Source organism: Myxine glutinosa, chromosome 8 (genome assembly GCF_964187855.1).
Source record: "Myxine glutinosa chromosome 8, kmMyxGlut1.1, whole genome shotgun sequence".
In the NCBI taxonomy this organism is placed as follows: Eukaryota; Metazoa; Chordata; class Myxini; order Myxiniformes; family Myxinidae; genus Myxine; species Myxine glutinosa.
Genome location: NC_136268.1, coordinates 26,330,360 through 26,343,703, shown reverse-complemented (window position 1 = coordinate 26,343,703; position 13,344 = coordinate 26,330,360). Strand labels below are relative to the sequence as shown.

Genomic DNA, 13,344 nt, shown 5'->3' with positions numbered 1-13,344 from the left:
CGAGGTGTAAGCGAGGATGACTCGGGGGTACGCGAGGAAAGGAGCGTATGGAGAAAGAGGTGAGGAATAATACGGCTAGGTTACGGGGGGGCATCGAGGACCTGACACGGGGAGTAGAGCAGCTGACGGTGGGACAAAAGGAACTAGTGGAGCAGGTGGAAAAGAACACTGCGGTACTAGGAGGGTTGAAAGCGACACAAAAAGAACTCAAAAATGAACTCATAGCGTCAAAGAGGGAATGTCAGATGGTACGTGAGGGACTGACGAGGTTGGACGAGGTGACGGAGGCAATGGAGACGAAGGACCGGGAGGTGAGGACGCACATAGAAACGGTCAAGGTGCCCTTAGAGGACGAAATTGATGAGACGCACCGGGAAATAAAAGAGGTGAAGCAAAAGTTAGAGGAAGTGGAGGAGGAGGTGAGTGAAATTAAGAAGAGACGGAGGGAAACTAAGAAATAGATAAAGGAGGAAGTGATGGAATATATGCAAGGCGGTGCTCAAATCGTGATGGTGTGCTTGCTAACCAAATAAAGAGTTTGCAGGTGGCGAAGGAGGTGCGACGACGAGGTGCCAAGGTGAGTGGCGATATACTCGGAAATGTATATGGTGTGAGGGGAGATTCAGTCGGCTTGGGGGTTGGTTTGGACCCGGGTGTTCGTGAGAGGCCGCTGGTAAAGTGTGCGACAGGTACAGAATGTGAAGGAGGTGTGCGAGGAGGTCCGACTATGGGGTGTGTGAGGAAAACGTGCGCGCCGAGGAGTGTGCTGTCGAGAGGGAGTTGGTCGTAGCGCGTGTGCGGGGGGGCACATGGAAGCGCGGGATGGGGAGTGTTACAGGGGATGTAACGGAAGAATGCACACCTGTGGTGAGTGTTACGGAGGGTGTAACGGGAGAGTGTGCGCAAGAGGATGCGCGAGAAAGGTGTGTAACGGACGGGTGCATGAGTACAGAGTGCGCTGTCGAGAGTAAGGGTGAATGCGCGACCGAGTGTGGTGGTGAAAGTAGTGAGAGTGACACGGAGCATGAGTTGGTTGTGGCAGGTGAGAGAGAATGTACACCTGGAATGGAAGGATGCACACCTGAGATGGTCGAGCGCGTGTGGGAATGCACCCTGGAGTTAGTGGTAAAGCACGTGATTGGGTGTGCCAGTGAGTGCACACCCGTGGTTGTCACAGAGGATGTGACCGAGGAATGGGCGCGAAGAGGTGTGTTGGTGAGGTGTGCGAACGACGAGTGTGTGCAAAGGTGTGCGGTGGTCGGGTGTGTGACGAAGTCTATGAGTGAACCTGGAGGGTGTGTCAAAGAAGGTGTAATGACAAAGAGCATGGAGACAGCTGGATGTGTGAGCAAGGAACGGGCTGCGGGGTGTAAGCATGCAAGTGGAGCATCGACGCTAACCGGGTTAGCGGTTAGATCGACTTATAGCCGAAGCGGGCCCTCGGTTCGTGCCGGGCGTTGTGTGCCGCGGGAACCAGCAGGGATCGTAACCACGGCGGTTTGGAAAGAACCGCCGTACACGATCCACGCCGGGCCGCGCTCCGAACGGTCGCGTCCGTGCTCCGCTCAGCGGAGCGGGCGGCCCGGTAGGAAGGGTCGGCACGGCGACCCTTTGTGGTTGAGGCGTTCCGGCAGGGCGAGATCGGGTCATCAGGCGGGAGACCGAAAGGCTCCGCGCCGAGGTGGACCTTGGGATCTCGGCCTGAGCGAACCCCCTTCCCTGCACCGAATGCCGGACGGACCCAACCGCCGGCAACGAAACACCCGCATTCATTGCTCGACTTGGCGAAGCCAAGTTCTGAGCATGTAAAGACGCACCGAGGCTCCAGTTAAAGGACATTTGGTAGGGATAGGGAATTTGTGATTAAACAAATTGAAAAGCAAATTTGATGATTGGCAGAGTGATTGGCAAATTTTTGATTGGCTGAAATTGGATGGGCCAAATTGGTAGTGGAAGATACCCGATGTGGTGGGATGGCAACTTTGCCATCCCTCACAGCGGGGGCAAAGGAGCAGTAGTTTATGAGGTTTGGCAGTGAAAACTAGCCCGGGAGGGTTAGGATAAAATGGTAGGGACCTAGAGATGACCATAGGTAACGGTAAGGTAGGTAGCAACATTGGATAGGTAGTGGGGACATAGAGGGTAGCTGGATGATAATGACGAGGGAGCGCAATAATGTAAGGGGCGACGGGGAAGCGCGAGTTTTAGCAGGGCACCAGGTAGCTTAGATGATGCCGAGTGTTTGAGGATCGAAAGTGTATGAAGCAGCGTATGAGGAATAATTGGTAGTGCATTGTATTGAGTGATTGAAGGAGCTTTGGAGGAAGGAGGGTGCAGGTGGCACCAGGTGCGATTGCACAGGTGTGTGGAACAGTGTATGAGTGAGTAATAGTGATGTGTGTTGTGTTGACCAAATGGTCCAGGGAGGAAGGAGGGTGCAGGAAGCACCAGGTGCACGAGTGATGGCACAGGTGTGCAAGTACAGGTGTATGGAGAATGGTTGTGTGGAATACATGGAGTATGGAATATATGGAGTATGGAATGGATGGTATGGAGTGAGTATGGTGAAAAAAAACTGTGGAGTGGAGTGGATGGTGCGAAGGTGTGAATGGGAAAAAAGTGGACCCCCATCACGAATACCCGGGGAGGGTAGTTTAAGAATTATGTAGCGGGTACAGGTAAATTGTGGTTGGATATTGGCATCTGTGGTGCGTGTGGAAGAATGGAGTTTGGATGGGTGCATTAGTTACGTGGAAATGGCTGGGCGTGTGGCCTGTTAGTGTGTGTAGTTGGTTGAGCACTCCGCCACTGTTAGGATGTCGGCCAGGTGAGGCCGCAGGTAGGCTCTGGGAGCCGGTAGAGTTGTGGATGGGGCCCGAGGATCCGGAGGACGGACCCGGGTAGCCCAGTGCCAGAGGGCACCGAGTGGGGAGAGCGCCAGAGGGCCTTCCCCAGGTAGATAGGTAGGGTTAAGGAGCAGGTAAGCTCGGAGGCAACTACAGTTGTGGAGGTGTGCAGGTGGGTAGACCTGCTGGGAGAGCCACACGACCCAGTCCTGAAATTGTGCAAGGGCACAGGGAGTTGAACCGGGGGAGTGAGACCCCAAATTGAAGAAGCACCACAGTTTGGTCAATGGGAATTTGGTTCTTAAAACCGCACAGAGTAAGATGGCCAATGGTTTGGCAGGAAAAGACCCCAGGTAGTGTAAAGTGTGTTAATGTCATTTAGGAAGTAGTTAGGTTTGAAATCTCCTTGCACCATCTACATCCACTCACCTGAGGTGACAGAACTCCACACTATGCCATGTTTTTTTTTTGTTATTTTATTGTGCAAATGTTTGGAATGTGAGATGCATCATGACGTGGGTGTGACATTGTGCTTTGTGTTCCATCTCTCCCTCCTTATGAGGATTGATGAGTTGGTGATGGCAAATTTTGAATTAGAGGGATTGTGGGGACGAATTTGGTATTAGGGGAATATGGGGAAGACGTGACAGTAGTGACGAAATTGTAAATGTGTAGATTTTTTTGTACATATGGGGTAAGGGCAAGGGTAGAGTAGGTAACGGGGGGAGGGGGTGACGTACGGTAGGGACGAGCTTTCTCACTTCACTCTCCGTACGCACCTCGTCTTGCATTGCCTTGTTGATGTGTACCCTTGTGACGTTACCCCTCGCTCACCTGTCTTCTCCCCCCCCCCCCCCCTGTCTCCCACCCGAGGACTGTGCGCCACTGGGCGCCGAGGGGAGCGTGCGGGACTCCGCCATCGTGTGCCCGAAACTCCCGCAACCAGCTGTCTTCATCGATGCACCACGTATGGACCACATGTCTGTGGCTGAGCACCACTCATGGACCCCACGGGGTGGGGCATGGCCCCTCTGCTGGAACCGGCCATCATGGCCCGAGATCTTGCTGGCGGACCTTGGTCACAGGGCATCTATGCCCCACAGGTGAACCACCCCTAGTCGGCCCTGTGGGCCATAAATAAAAAAACAATGGACACGTTTTATGCGTCATTCTATTATTGCAAATAGGCCGCCAGCAAAGAAGAAAGACAACAACTGGAAGAATACCAATGGCCAGCAGAGGGAGCCGAAGAGAAAGACCAGCACCAGGGGTTTGTTGGGTTTATTTTTATTATGGACTGTGGTGACTGTGCACCGATTGGTGCTTGATGGTGTTTTGGTGCGTTTTGGTGCTTCATGGTGCGTCGATGCAGGGCAAGCTGTCTCCCCCCAAAAAAGAACAATCACAGGTCCTGGGGTAGTCTTGTAAATACAAGTAGCGTCACTGTAAATAATGCTCCCCCGTCGTTCATGTTGTAGTTTGAAGACAATTCCGCAATTCGGTTAGCTGTGGGCGTGAGTCTGTTAGGCAGGGTGCAATGCAGCAGCGGGACATACTTATTTGTGTTTTAAAAGTGTCGCACTCAGGGTCAGGTTAAATGTAGAGGGAATTACACCTACGTGCCACACTAAAGGTAAAGGTAATAGGCCCGGGAGGTGCCTAAGAGAAGGAGGGTGCAGTGTTATGGATTTGAGAATTGTGTTTTTTTTGTGTGTTGTAAAATATCACCCTCCTTCCTCCATTCAGTGTATAAAGGTCAAAGGTCATGCCCGTAGTTATTCCATAAACAATCACGTAGCCAATAATAGATTTCCTTTGTTCAGTAGTTAACTCCTTATTATGTGTATTAGGTTAAGGCTGTGTCTTCCATTAATTAATACTGCATTGCACCGAAGTGGAATAAGGTAGATTCCCTGCACATCCCCCCTTTCGTCAATTGCCAACTGCCTTGGGCGGTTTGCTGCATTCTGCTGCTGCTGTGGGTTGTGGTTTTTTCGCTGCAAGACTCCATTAGCCACGAGGTCATCTCGGAGCAGAAGGTGGGAGGAGTCGGCCCAGCGCCGGGAACAAGGCGTGGCCTTGCAAACGCCTCCTCTCGGGGTGGGATCGGTGAGCCCTCGCGACCAATCAGGGCCGAGGCGAGCTCACCGATGGGCATGTCCTGGAGGCCGGCGGCTTGATCGCCCGAGGCGATATATAAACGCGCGCGGAAGCCTTTACTGAGAGTTCGAGTTCGAGTTGAAAGGAGTTCAAGAGAGAGAGGAGTCCAGAGAGCAAGCATAAAGAGTCCTGAGAGTTGCATCAGAGAAACGGCAGAGCAGAGAGAGAGAACCCGTCACGCCAGACCCCCCCCCCCCCCCCCAGCAGCTTGACTCCACCAAGCAGCGTTGGCTCCACCAGGCAGCTTCGACCCGTTGCCCCGCGGGAACCAGGATCGGTGGCATCGGTGGCCGTCGAGGTCCAGCCCGACGTCCCGTGCGGGATCAAGCCCGAAGCATCTGCCCCAGCCGAACCTTCCTCTCCTTCCAGCGATTCGTTCCTATCATCATCCCCCGTGTAAGTCTGATTGTTCGTCCGTCTTCTGTGTTGTCCTGGGGTTGTAGGTAAGACTGCCATAGGTAAGCTATATTTGCACTGTGTCTCCTTTCTTCCTTCTGTCTTTTATTTTATTATCCTTCCTTCTTCCTTGGTTTCTTTAATTGTGTAAATAGTAGCAATAAATAATATTCTCGCGAGATCACGGCGAGGTCACGTCTTTTCGAAGCTGCTCCATGCGCTCACGCTCTCGAAGCTAAGTGATCTATCACAATCGTGTTTTTGTCGAGACTGTATCTATCTTTCGGTGTGTGTACCTAGAGCGTATCTTTTGGAAAATTTTCGGTGCTAATTTTTCGTACATGTATACACAATCGTCGGTTAATGGTATCGAGTATTCTGCGGCCTAGTACTCGGAGGCTTAGACTACCGTACCGTCTCCGACCTTGTGGTTTTTTCTCTCAGCGATTCGTCGAATGCGCTGAAATTATTTTCGTTCTCTGTTTCGTACCAGTCGTTCACCCTGTACCTCCTTGTTTAATATCTGTACTCACAAAACAAAAAAAAAACCCCCAAAATTTTTTTTTCCTTCCCAGGTCTTATTCGTTTATTTGTTGTTCTTTTTGTTTGTTCGTTCTTCGTTCGCGATCACGCGGCTAGAAATGTATAATCTCTCCCCTGAACAACTATTTTCTCTCATATATTATAACACCCTTTTCTTCTTTTCCTACAAAAGGATGCTTTCGTCTTGCTCACCAAATCTATTCATTCCAAAAAATATATATAATACCATCTCTTACAGTTCCTCCTTTCTACATTCCCTAAACTATCCAGAACTCCACCCCTCCTCCAGTGTCCTCAAAAGTATTTTTGACTCGAAGGTCTCAAACTCATTTTGCAAAAAATGTTCGTTTCCCATGAATCGTACACTTTTCAAAATCCAATCTCACCCCTCCCCTCCAAATCCTCCCCATCACCCATCCCTTTCAAATCTCCCCCCTTGCCCCTTCCCTCCTAAACTCCCCCCACACCCCTCCCCTCCGAGACTCTCCCTCGCTCCTCCCCTCCTAGACTCCCCTCTCACCCCTCCTCCTCAAAGCATCCTCCCTGCTTCTTCCCCCTTCCAACTTTCACCTTCATCTCCCCAAACCTTCTGCCTCGCTCTACCCCCTCCTCAAATAACACCTCACTGTGCCTCACCCAATCTCCATCAAACCTTTTGTCCGCCCCATTCTTCCCTTTCTCCAAGCTATTCTGAAATCTCTGACACACCTTCAACAGCTCTCCCTACCTCTTCCTCGTCTTCCACATCTTACACTACCCCTCCCCCCCCCCTGTTCTGGACCCGATGCTCCCCCTTCCTCTTCATTAACGGTATGGACCTCAAACATCCGGGGCCTTCGCTCAAACTTGACTGACCTCTCCATACAGGTTGCTTCTGACAAACCAGATGTGATCTGCTTAACAGAAACTTTCCTCCTTCATGATGTCTCTGATGCCTTGGTATCTCTCCCAGGTTACTCCCTCCTCCGGTATGATAGACCTGAGCCTCGTCCTGGAGGTGGGGTTGCTATCTTTATAAAAAACTCTCTTCCTCACTCGCCCTCCACTGCCCTCTCTCCACCTCACCCCCAGGAATACCTTTGGCTACGGCTTCCCCTTCGCTCCCACCTTTTGTTCATATGTGTGTTGTACCGTCCACCAAACAGCGATGACTCTATCTACATCTCACTGTCTGATAATATGGACCAACTTCTATCTACCCATCCCAACTCTCTCTTCCTCATATGTGGTGATTTCAATTGTCACCATGCCAGTTGGCTCGGTGTGGGTACCTCTCTCACCAGCCATGGCTCTTCAGCAAAGGACTTCTGCGACTCACTGGGACTGACACAATCTGTCAATTTCCCGACCCGGATCTCAGTCAACGGAGCATCTTCTCTTCTGGATTTGGTTATGACAAACTTCCCTGAAAATGTCTGCTGCTCTTCTTCTGCTCCAATCGGCTCATCTGATCATGTGCTTGTCAAAGTGGACATCTCTCTGACCATTCTCAGAGAGCCTCCTCAGCGTCGACGAGTCTGGCATTTCACTCAGGCCAACTGGCACGGTCTTCAAGCAGCCATCAATCATCTGGACTGGTCTCCCATCTCTACCGCCTCTGACATCAACTCATCCTGGGAATTCTTTCAAAGTAAATTGCTCTCTCTCTCATGCACAGATTTATACCATCTCGTCTTCAGTTGTCATACCCTTCCTCCCGTCCATGGTACACGGAATCTTGTGGTGAGGCTGTTGCCCTGAAACAACTTGCTTTCGTCTCCTGGAAAGCAAATCCAACGGAAGGAAATCTCATTTCCTTTCACAAAGCCCGAAACAAGTGTGTGTCCACCCTCAGGAGAGCCAGGAAACAATATCTCACCATTCTCAAGACCGAACTCTCTTATCTGTCTCCCTCTTCCAAATCCTGGTGGCGTCTGGTCAAATCTGTTTCTGGTGTTTGTTCCCCCTCCATCCCCTCCCTCACCTCCCTCACCTCAAACGGCTTAACGGCTGACTCCGCACGTGAAAAAGCTGAATGCCTCAACTCTGTGTTTGCCTCTAAATCTTGTGTCCCAAACCCATCCCTCTCTGTACCCACCGTACCCAGTCGTACCCAGCTGCTCCTGGACTCTGTGTCCTTTCCTCCTGACAAGGTGGAAAAGTTTCTGTCAACCCTCGACTCTGATTCTGCAACTGGTCCTGACGGCATCAGCCCACGGGTCCTAAAATCATGTTCTTCTGCTCTTTCACTCCCTCTTTCTGTTCTCTTCACCCTCTCTTTTGCTCAAGGTCATCTGCCATCTGCTTGGAAATCAGCCAACATCACCGGTTTGCACAAAAAAGGTGCAAAAACAGATCCCAGCAACTACAGACCAATCAGCCTTCTCCCAATTATCAGCAAAGTCATGGAATCCATCATTGCTTCAGATATTAAATCTTTCCTCTTCTCCAATGGCTTGATCTCTGATCATCAATTTGGTTTCAGACCTGGTCACTCTACTCTGGACATGCTGCTTCTGCTTTCTCAACAATGGATGGAGGTCCTCAACGCCAAACAGGAAATTAGAGCTGTCTCCCTTGACATTTCACGTGCCTTCGATACGGTCTGGCACCCTGCTCTGCTCACCAAACTCTCCTCCTTTGGTATCCATGGAAATCTCCACGCATGGCTGGCGGACTTCCTCTCTGGTCGTAGTCAACGTGTGGCCCTGAATGGGTTTCTCTCATCTCCTCTTCCTGTTCAGGCTGGAGTTCCCCAAGGTAGTGTTCTGGGCCCTGTGCTTTTTCTGGTCTTCATCAATGATCTCTCCGACTCTCTTGAAAATCCTCTCTATCTCTTTGCTGACGACTCTACTCTCTGTCGCTCCATTCCTCATCCCTCAGATCGGCAGTCTGCAGCCTCCTCACTCTCTGCAGACCTGGACAAAATCACAGACTGGTCAAACAAGTGGAACATCTATCTATAATTCCAGCAATCTCTGTGTGTGTGTGTGTGTGTCTGTCTGTGTGTTTGTTTGTCTGTGACCGCTGTTTCTCGACAACCACGGGTCCGATATACTTGAAACTTGCCAGGTATATTGCTGGGGACCCGAGGATGTGCCTTTTCAAGGTTTCATATTAATCGGACAATTACTTACCGAGCGATGTCCAAAAAACGATTCAACCAATCAGAGAGCAGCGAACTAGCGCGTGTGCCGAACGTGGCGGACACACTCTGCCTCGGATGGCACATTTGAGAGCGTATTCATTTATTTCACGTTTGCAAACTATGTTGGCGTTAAACGATGTTTTAAAACTAATAAAAACGAATTTGCGATTCATTCGCTTTCCTGCGCGTTTGTGTACGCGATGGCGATTTCTTTACCAAACTCCGGAAGCCGTTCGCTTTGGACCGAACCATTTCATGTAAATAGAGGGGGGGGTTCTGTGGTCGTTGCGAATGGACCAAACCATTCATGTAAATAGAGGGGGGGGATTGTCACTGTACTCGCAAGCCGTTCGCCGTTCGCTTTGGCGTTGCGAATGGACCAAACCATTTCATGTAAATAGAGGGGGGGGATATAATTTTAGATAGATATATAGTACGGGCATATATATAGTACGGGCATGCCCTAGTGTCTTTCAATCCTGACAAATCTCACACTCTTACAATGTCTCTCCGAAAGGACCGACTGGACAACCCTCCCATCTACTTTCTCAACAATCCTCTCCAAGAAGTTCTGTCGCTCAAGCTTTTGGGTCTCACTATCTGCCATGATCTTTCTTGGGAAAACCACATTTCCAAGCTGGCCTCCAAAGCCAGTCGCCGACTGGGCATCCTCCGTCGTGCGAAGTCCTTCCTTGGCACACCTGAGCTCCTCACCACATACAAGGCTTTCATCCGCAGCTCAATGGAATACTGTTCCCCCCTCTGGGCTGGTGCTCCTGCCTCACACCTTGCTCGGCTTCACGCTGTTGAGGCCAAAGCTTTCAGAATCATTGGAATCTCCTGCGATGTAGTCAACACCGAGGGCCTTTCACTCACTCACCGCAGGCAGGTTGGTGGTCTTTCTGTCTTCTACCGACTCCTCTCCGGCCTTGCTCCCCCAGCTCTCTCTGTGCTCTGTCCCCCCAATATTCCTTCAGGTCGCACAAGATCTGCCTGCAACCCTCTTATGGTTAAACTGCCAAAGTCTAGGCTCTCTGCTCACCTTCACTCTTTCATTCCCCTTTTCTCCCACCTCTGGAACAAACTCCCCCACTCCCTTCAATCCCACTCCCCCCTCCAGGTCTTTAAAACAGCTGTTCACCACCATCTCTTATCTTCCCCCATCGAAAACCTTGATCTTTTCTACCCCCGGTAATTCACCCCAGAGTCCTTGCAGTGTTCATATGTTTTATTCCTCTCCCACCTCCCCCCAAGTCCTCCCGATGTCCCTGCTCTCAAATGTTGCGTTTGTGTCCTTCCCCCTCTTCCCCCTCTCTTTTGTGTCCTTCCCCCTCTCTCCCCATCTTGTCTGCCGCTCCCCTTGTTTTTTGTGTTTTGTGTGTCGGTTTGTCTTTTTGTGTGATTAATGTTAGCTCTTTCACGAGCCGCGATCTTGTATACAATAAAAAATAAAAAATAAAATTCGTATTTCCAACCTTTTGTCTTCTTCTTCTTCACATCCTTCATCTTTGTCTTTTCCAAATTGAAAAACCTGTGGCACGATTTGGCCAACGTTCAGGAATCGGGTCTAGTCATCGTTAATAGTTCGTGCCGCGGTTGCTAAAACCGCTCGGCAATTAACATCTGTCCGCGGTACGAACGGGGCTGTGCCACCAGCCTTTCCGGAGGTCGCTGGGCAGCGTCAGGGACCACGTCGGTCAGTTATAGAAGAGGGGAATAATCCCCCCTTGGTAAGTGGGAAAGGCCGACGTCGGGTTCCGCAACAATATATATATACTTTTTTTAACAACGGTGCAAATACAGCAAAAGCACAAAATACATGACAACACAGGTGAGGGTGACCACAACTCACCAAATGCTCAAATTGTCACCTTACCTGCCGTTGCCTTGTGGTATCACCCTTTCCTATGCCAACTTCTCATCCATTTTGTTTTTATTCTGTTCACCATCCTAACCACTCCCCATACCCTCTCTTTGTGCAAATATAATTTTAACCCTCCCCCAATGCAATAATATGTTTAATGCTAATATAACTAAAACAAGAAAGAGCAATCAGATTGCAAAACCTCGCCAGGACGTGGTTGTGTTTTGTGTGGTTTATTGATGACATAGATGTACGTTCAATCCAATATGCCTGCGGAACCACGTGACCGATGACATCATTAATTTAATTCTCCCGTATAATTTATGTGTATAAAATTCTGTGCACAAGAAATTTCAAACTGATCGCGTCAAGCGTTCTACTTGTCTAATTACAACGTCATAATGAAGACACCGATGGTGTCATCATGAATATATGTTGTTCCCCATGAGGAGTACTTGACAATGAGCCATATTTCATTTTTACCTCCGCCACCTAAGGTGGATGGAGGTTATGTTTTCACCCCTGCCTGTTTGTCTGTCTGTCTGTCTGTCTGTGAACAAGATATCTCAAAAAGTTGTGGATTGATTCGGACGAAATTTGGCAGAGAGGTAGCGTATGTGACAAGGACGAAATGATTAGATATTATTAAAGATCCGGATAAGGATACTATAATTTTTTAAGTGATTCCACACCATTGGGAGCTAGGGCCAAAAACGATACAAAGCAGGATATCTCAAAAATTTGTGAACGGATTTGGACAAAACTTGGTGGACAAGTTGTGTTTGTGACAAGGACGAATAGATTCGATTTTGGTGAAGATCTGAATAAGAATTCGGATATAGGTTTTATTTAACTTTTTAAGTGATTCTTCATCCGTTGAGTGGAAGGGCTAAAACCGACATATAGCAGGATATCTCAAAAAGTTATGGACGGATTTGGACGAAACTTGGTGGACAGGTTGGGTGTGTGACAAGGACGAATCGATTCGATTTTGGTGAAGATCTAAATATGGATTCAGATATGAGAAGTATTTAATTTTATAAGTGATTCTTCACTATTGAGAGATCGGGTGAAAAGTGATATATAACATGATATTTAAAAACGTTATGGATGAGTTATGACTAAGCTTGGTGGACGAGTTGGTTCGGTGACAAGAACAAGCAGATTCGATTTTGGTTCAGATCCAAATCCAGATCCGCCCATCAGTGAGATACAAAACAAACTGTTGAGCCTGGCGGAGGTATGCGCTCTACCGAATGCCGTTCTAGTTCCCCATAGAGCGGTTTCGGAGATAGAGGTGAAAAGTTTTTCGGTTTTTCCAAGATGGCGCATGTACCACATGACCTATGACGTCATAATTATCATTAAATAATTATACAGGAGGAGGAGCAGCTGTGATGAAAATTTCCTGTTAATCGGACCAAAGGTTGCAGAGAAAAGCATACTTATTCGGTGCGGACAAACAGACAAACCAACAAACGGACCCAAATGCAATACCCTCTCCTCTGGCGAAGATAATTATGGCATTCAAACAATCGAGAGGTCTCAATCACATCAAACGATGGAATAAAATTGAGACGGTCAATGACTTCAGGTATCTTGGTTCCTCGGTTAACACAACTGCTCAGGATATCAAAGCACAGGAAATCTGGTGTATGGGAAATTGCAACAAACTTTCTAGAATATGGAAGTCGATTCTCTCGGCGTAACAAGGAACGACTGTTCATGGCAACAGTCAGGTCCATCCTGCTTTATGGAAGTGAAACATGGGCCCTCACTTCGGCCCATGAGAAGGGACGTGATGGATGCTATACTCGTTTTCTTCGTTCAGCTTTCAATGAACATTGCTCTGAACACAAGACGAGTAAAGAGCTCCATGGTTCTCTTCTGAGGAGGTCAAAATTAAAAGACGTCTCAGGATCGCTTGGCATTGCTACCACCACAAAACAAACCCGTTTCCAATCTTAAACATGGAAGGCCGAAGCGGTGCAGACCAGCCCTCAAGTATATCAACATGTTGAAAAAGGACACAGGCCTGGAGACCAAAGAACTGCATGCAGCAATATTGGGTTGAATTCCAATAAATTGGAAGCCGAGATTGAATGCAATCCGAGTTCGGCCCGGGAGCAGACTTAAGAAGAGGACCTCCCCCACTCTCTCTTTGTGTACGCAATGAATGTTTGAACCTCCCATCCCCAACTCCTACTTTGTGTCTAATATGCAGGTAAAGCTTCACCAATTCACTTTGCTGTAATAGATTTTGATTCCTGCTGCGCTCCAAGCCCCAATATCAGTCGTCCTCAAGTACGCTTCGGTGTATTTTTAAAGTGTAAATTTTGTGAGCCGATACCATGGACCGACATGGATTAAACTGCTTCTCAACGTCTGTGTTTGTGTCATTTAAATAC

The 13,344-nt window shown here is 48.9% G+C and overlaps 1 protein-coding gene across 7 annotated transcripts in view; it reads right to left on the bottom strand.

The window, feature by feature from the left end:
* Positions 1-13,344, bottom strand: part of LOC137432315 (serine/threonine-protein kinase 38) — a 444,663-nt gene that overhangs the window by 5,590 nt on the left and 425,729 nt on the right. The window lies entirely within an intron of this gene.